At 42.3% G+C, this 7,121-nt stretch overlaps 1 protein-coding gene across 3 annotated transcripts in view; it reads left to right on the top strand.

The window, feature by feature from the left end:
• Positions 1 to 299: 299 nt before the first annotated feature.
• The window catches only part of ZNF280D (zinc finger protein 280D), a 54,810-nt gene continuing 47,988 nt past the window's right edge, over positions 300 to 7,121 (top strand). For all 3 annotated transcript variants that reach the window (XM_075273493.1, XM_075273491.1, XM_075273494.1), the window contains exon 1: positions 300 to 447. The gene's annotated coding sequence lies outside the window, so the exon portion shown is untranslated. The remainder of the gene's footprint in view (positions 448 to 7,121) is intronic.

Raw genomic sequence — 7,121 nt, 5'->3', positions numbered from 1 at the left:
TGAATACAAAGTGTTTCTTCCAAACACCATTACCACCAATAGAAGAAGCAGAAATCGAGAGAAGTGTGGTGACATTTTATTCAGTGTGTTTGGACTGGGCTAGTAGAGCTGTCACATCACAGTGTGCCAGGAACAGGCTTTCCCTCCTGATTTTCCAGCTGGTGGTTTCCTGGCAGGCTGCGGGCATTACATGGTGCTGGTGTACTCCTCTTTCCTTCGCACTGCGCCTCCAACATACAAATGGCGCTGTGCCGGGGCAGGACAGCACATGCTCCCCGGCCTGCGCGCCTCAGCACACAAGCAGCCTTGTCCGACCTACTATTACCCAGCATTCACCGCAGCGAGTTCACGCGAACTCCCCGTTAGCAGCCCCGGCGCGGCTTGCAAGCGCGTTATCTGCCAACCTGCCCGAGCCATTGTGCCCTGCTGGCCGCCATAGCTACCACGGTAAGCCTGCTTTATTACCATCCCCGCTGCAGCCGCCCGTGTGTGGGGCCGTTCCTGTAGGCCTTCGCTGGTGTCCCCGAGCTGAGGCACATCGCAGGGGGAGGTGGGGTAAAGACCAGAGATGGTTTGCCGACCAGCGACTATGTCGGACGCCATCTTTGGTGAGCCGTGCGTGTTGTTGCAGCTGCCTGAACAAACAGGCGGTGGGGTGAGGGCTGTGTGTGGGGAGAGATTATTAAGCGTCACACGGACGAATTTCCTGTCATTAAGTTGACGTGCGCTATGTGTGGTGGCGGCGGCCGCTGCTGTTTGCCCTTCGAGCTGTCCGTGGTGTTGGTGGAGGAGCTATCGCCGCCGCCACACAAAAGGAGGCTGAGCGGAAGGCGACGAGCTCTCCCCTCCCTGTGTGTACTACCTGCGCCTCTTGTTGACTGCCTCCTAATAAGCTCATCTGCTGCCAGCCACTGTACATAATAATAGTAGTAATGCGTGACTTACTGAGGGAATGAGAAATCACAGTCCCACCCTCTCCAGTCACAGCATACTGACATAGTGGAGCAGGGCTGAGCAGGAGAGGTGCTGCTGCTGGTGGTGGCACGGTGCCACAGGAGGCTGCTGCAAGAAAGTGGCAGCTCCTTAATTGTCATTACCTCACTGATGTCTAGAAGTCGTGGAGGAAATGCGACAAACTTACTAAAGTCCTGGAATCATTCGCCATCGCCTGAAAAATGTCGTCTTCTCTATCTACTGTGTAACAAATAATAAATTACTTTGTCACTTACACAAACCTTTACCATTTCGCCTTTCATTTATTACATTTCCCATAGGTTGGGGTGGTTTTTTTTTGTTTGTTTTTTATTTAGTTTATACCACCGACTTGTGTAATAGTGTTGGACTGTGCAAAACACTGACAGCTCTTGATCTTTTTTTTTTTCTGGTATTATTGATGGGCATATACTAGATCCTTATTCAAATTTGTTCAAAAGCCGAACTTCTAGATCTGTCGTGACTCCATTATAAGTGGAAGCCTGTCACTAGTGTGAACAGAACCAAATACATTATATCAAAATTGTGCCTGAAACGAGGTAGCCTTGTCACCCATAGCAAACATAGATAAGCTTTCATCAGGTTTATGCAGGCTTGATAAGGTCTGTTATGGTAATATCACTGCCATGATTTACAAAAAATAATAATAATAAAATGCTCCATTTTCACGGAGAGGAGAAAGTGACCCTCCTGGGTACCGCAACTTTGTTGCAAAAGAAGTTGATCATCGCTTGACTTTTTGCATTGGTCTCAATGTGACACCATTCACTAACATGAGTGGATGGGAGATCTGGCCAAAGTTGTTGTGTGGCCCTAACCTTAAAGATGTTCATTTTGGTAATGTTTTTTAAGTGGACCTGTCACGACCTTCACCAAATCAAGCTCTTTTCATCTTGTAATAAGTGCTACTCCACCGATTTGGGCACAGTTGGATTTTTTTCTTTAGCCGCCATTGCTTCCAAAAGTTAAGCAGTCAGAGTTGGTGCCTGATATGCTAACTAGAATCTCTAATGTCATTTGGGAGGTGCCAGACAAGAGCGGGCATGGATTAGAGTGTTTACACTCTGTTTCTAATGGGACCTCCCTTGTTCTCCCCACACCCTTCCTTGTCTGCTCCTGTATGAAACTATACATTTGATATTAGAGAGTAATTGTATCCTAAGTAAATTCCCCTGTTGGCATGAGGTGTGCCAGACCTGTAATCTGTACCAACCAGCGGCTGTCGTAGATTTCATGTATGACTCAAGAATTGTTCCAAATGTTTATTTGGTATATCATCTTCCTGTGTAATGCTACTCCCCCACGTTGCAGGAATGCAGCTTTTTGTGTTGCAGATTATGTTGCATTTTTTTGATCCAAAGCCAAGAATGGATACAAAAGCATATGGGAGATCTATAGGAAGTTTTTTTACTTCTACCTTTTTCCCCAATCCATTCCTGACTTTGGCTCAAAAAAACGCAACAAGATCTGCAATAAAAAAAAGCTCCATCTCTACAATGTGGGGCCTTAGCCTAAACGAGCCTTTATACACTGGCCACAAAACAGATTATTGAGTAATCTAATCTTAGGTGTTGGGAATACTGACAAAGTATTAGAAAATGAGACTGTATGTTGTGTAATGGTACTAACAAGAAAAAAAAAAAAGTTTGCACTATGACAACTTTTAATTTGATGCATTTTCAGACTGACTCTGGCTGGGTTCACACCAGTGTTGGTTCTCCGTAGTAGGATTCTACTTCCCATCTCTGCATTTTTCTCCCCTTTCAGGCGGAAACCAAGCGGACCCATTATATAGTCTATGGTTTCCACGGGTAAACGCTTCTTTTAAGCAGATTAGATTTCCGTTTGGGGGGGCGCTTGGGAACGGAAACCCAAACGCAGATGCGAACCTAGCCTCACTAAGTTTTAAAAGCTCTACCTGTAAGTAAAAGTGGGCCACTGTGAACGTCACAGAAGCAGGTTGGAGGGGAGCACAAGTTTATTTTCATAGTAAAGCTCTCAGGCTAACTTCAGATCTGTATTCGGGGATTCCATCCCTCATTGCACTTGAAAAATGTAGAGAGAAAAGTCCTGCAGGTTTCCTTTTCCATGCTGTGTATCTGCTGCTAAGAAATGCTAATGGATGGGATAGGTCATCGATAATTTTAGCTTGGAAAACCCCCTTAACATTATCTGTCCGTGTGGGGGAAAAAAAGGTTACTTGGTGCCCGTTGGGAGGACCTAATGTAGTCAGTTGCAGCTCTTTAACATAATGCTACATGCAAACATTTTTAAACTAGGGGAAGGGACTAAGAACATTTTACTAGTGATTTTATTAATGTTTTTTTCCTCCCCCCCCCCCCTAAGTCAAGAGACTGTGTAATACACTTTATTTAAAAAAAAAAAAAAAAAAAAGTTGCTCCTGATACTGAACAAATCTGTACAATAGAAGTCTCTGGACAAGATGTAAGAGAAGAACTCCTCAAAGCAGACACAACTGCAGTATAAAGTTTTTTTTTTACAACATAGCTGGGATATCAGGGGTTATTATCCAACCCTCTCCTGACAGAAATGACTAATTTACCGTAATTCTGTAGACTGTTTCATCTCTTACTTCTCCTTCTCCTCCCCCCTTCCCTCTACATAGATGTTATTGTAAGCTGGCACTGCTTGTGTTGGAGTACAAACTAAAATCACTCAGATAAGAAGTAGACAGGAGTAATATTTAAAGTGAAAAGTATATCAAAGTTTATTCTCAACTTTTTATGAAAAAAATATTAATGATAACTTACACATTGTAAGGTAATGTGATTTTGACAGGGTAAAAAGTAGAGGGCACACATGGATGGGAGACTTGAGGGTGATAAAGCAAACTTTAATAAATCTTGTGTTCTCGCCACAACATTTGAAGGGTGTCCCCACACATCTGCAGGTAAAACAAGTCCTCGGGTACCACTGGGTACTACAATACCAAGACAAGTTAAAGTCCTAAATTATTATTGGGGTAAACGAATTCTATTCTCTGGGTTCTCTTTTTTTTTTTTTTTTTCCATGTGCCTAGGACCTGGCCCCAGCATCAGTTCCTGTCACACAAACACAACATAAATTTCCAACCATATTAGCTTTACTTTTCACCTCTGCCCCTCCTGTACAGGCTATGGGCAGGTAGGAGTGTACATAATTAGGAGCACTAACCTCTTACCCCTTAAAGGAGTGTTCTTAGGACAGGGGTAGTAATGTGCCCCCTTCCCTCTTCCAGCCACTCCAGAGTTCTGATTCTGGTCTGCCTGGAAAGCAAGTCGAAGTTATAACCCCTTTCTCCCTCAAAAGTATGAAAAAATGTCCTTATCAGGTTATGGGCTGGGGGCATGGGGAAAAAAGCTTATAAGGTTTTTTAAAACTCATTAGAAAAAAACACAAAGAGCACCGCGCAATACCTAGCGCATTATCCCTAGATAGTTGAAATCTTAATCACTGATTAGGGCAATAAATAATCACCTTGTGATATGTATTTAAAGTGTAAAACAACAATATCACTCAAGAGGGTTGTTCAGCAGCAAGGATCCCCATAGTAAACAAAATACAATCAAGACCAGTCATCCAAATGTAAATACACAGGAAAGACGAAATAAAATCAATGGATCCGCGCTTACCCTTCCAACGATTTTTATTCAGCATACAATAGACAACACACAACGCGTTTCGGGACGCAGCCCGTCCCTTTCTCAAGTGTCCGTTTTTGTCCTTTTAAAACATTAGCAAAATATGCTCCTTTTATAGCAATATCGAACTACCGGAAGTGATTTGTCTCCGTTTCACTTCCGGTAAATAAACTATACAAACATTTACCACAAATTCAAATTATCACACAGATGGCTTAGTAATGTATACTACCTTCATTGGTGGCATTCCGGAATGTCATTCCGAGGGCATGTGTACAACAAGCCCCTCAAGCACTACATACACTGCGAACGGCACCATCGGGTCCGCAGTGGAACGCATATGCACTCCACCAAATCGGAAGTGTCAAGAGCGCATGCGCCGGAAGAAGATTGTATACGACTGGTGGAACGCAACTGCGCCCCACCTACCTGCGCATGCGCCAATCAGCTAAGCTGAATAATGGAAATCTGCACATATGTCAGAAGTGAACTACAAATAACCGACTCGCTCCCAGATGACAGGTAAAACGCATCAGGAGAAGTGCTCGAACACCCAAAGTATCGATTAATTTAACCATATCTTATATGACTCAAATACATATGACTAATAAAGCAAAAAATTGCCTAGTATTTCAAGTCTACATAAATACTTGCAATTATACATATTTTGAGTGTTCTTTTAAAAAGCATAAAAAGCATAATGCAATATATACATACATATACATAAATATACATGTATGCGTGTATATATGTGTGTGTATATTTATGTATATGTATGTATATATTGCATTATGCTTTTTAAAAGAACACTCAAAATATGTATAATTGCAAGTATTTATGTAGACTTGAAATACTAGGCAATTTTTTGCTTTATTAGTCATATGTATTTGAGTCATATAAGATATGGTTAAATTAATCGATACTTTGGGTGTTCGAGCACTTCTCCTGATGCGTTTTACCTGTCATCTGGGAGCGAGTCGGTTATTTGTAGTTCACTTCTGACATATGTGCAGATTTCCATCATTCAGCTTAGCTGATTGGCGCATGCGCAGGTAGGTGGGGCGCAGTTGCGTTCCACCAGTCGTATGGTGAAAGCCGGACGTATACAATCTTCTTCCGGCGCATGCGCTCTTGACACTTCCGGTTTGGTGGAGCGCATATGCGTTCCACTGCGGACCCGATGGTGCCGTTCGCAGTGTATGTAGTGCTTGAGGGGCTTGTTGTACACATGCCCTCGGAATGACATTCCGGAATGCCACCAATGAAGGTAGTATACATTACTAAGCCATCTGTGTGATAATTTGAATTTGTGGTAAATGTTTGTATAGTTTATTTACCGGAAGTGAAACGGAGACAAATCACTTCCGGTAGTTCGATATTGCTATAAAAGGAGCATATTTTGCTAATGTTTTAAAAGGACAAAAACGGACACTTGAGAAAGGGACGGGCTGCGTCCCGAAACGCGTTGTGTGTTGTCTATTGTATGCTGAATAAAAATCGTTGGAAGGGTAAGCGCGGATCCATTGATTTTATTTAGTCTTTCCTGTGTATTTACATTTGGATGACTGGTCTTGATTGTATTTTAAAACTCATTGTCACAGTGATCTACTCTGGATCTGTCGGACCTATTGGCAGATCCCAATCTTATGGTTGCCTACCTGTGACTTTTTTTTTTTTTTTTACTTTAGACTTCATTTAAATAGGACCTTTCTCCAGCTCTTTGCATCTTGTAATAGGTGTTCTTCCACTGATTCTGGCACAGTTGGAATTTTATTCTCTAGCCTCCCCCGTTTTTGAGCAATGAATGCTGTTGGTTTTGGTGCCTGATAAGCTATTTAGACTCTGTGCTGTCAGGTGGGTGGTGCCAAACAGGAGCAGACAAGGTGTGTTATTCTGAGCTTAGACAATGTCTGTCTCTGATTGGAGTGCTGAATCACGCACCCGCCTGGCACTGCCCTTCAGACATTTGACCTCTCTCATTGCCAACAAAGGATATATAACAAAGTATTGAGATGAAATTTTGTTATTGACCAAATGCTTATTTTCCATCATAACTTGCAAATTATTTCCAAATCACAATGTGACTTTCTGGATTTGTTTTCTCATTTTGTCTCTCGTAGTTGAGGTCTACCTGTGATGTCAATTACAGGCCGACCTCATCTTTTTAAGTGGGAGAACTTGCACAATTGGTAGCTAACTAAATACTATTTTTTCCCCACTGTATATAAAATAATATATATTTTGTGTTAAGCTACATTGGTGACCTTATTTTTCAGCTCTGTCCTTAGTATAATAGTTATATCACACCATCTGTGCTCCAATTTCTTTCCTTAACATTATTCAGCCCCTCTTGTTCCCTTTCCATTACTCTAATTGTCGTTGTGAGTAAAGTGCCAGTTAGTGAAGCTGCGGGTCCTTTATCCTGCGTTCTTCAGTTCTCTTACCCAGTACATAAAACTTGCTTCTTTCTGAAATCATATCGTCCTA

The sequence above is a fragment of the Leptodactylus fuscus genome, chromosome 5 (genome assembly GCF_031893055.1).
Source record: "Leptodactylus fuscus isolate aLepFus1 chromosome 5, aLepFus1.hap2, whole genome shotgun sequence".
NCBI classification, from domain to species: domain Eukaryota; kingdom Metazoa; phylum Chordata; class Amphibia; order Anura; family Leptodactylidae; genus Leptodactylus; species Leptodactylus fuscus.
This window is presented reverse-complemented; position numbering and strand designations above follow the sequence as displayed.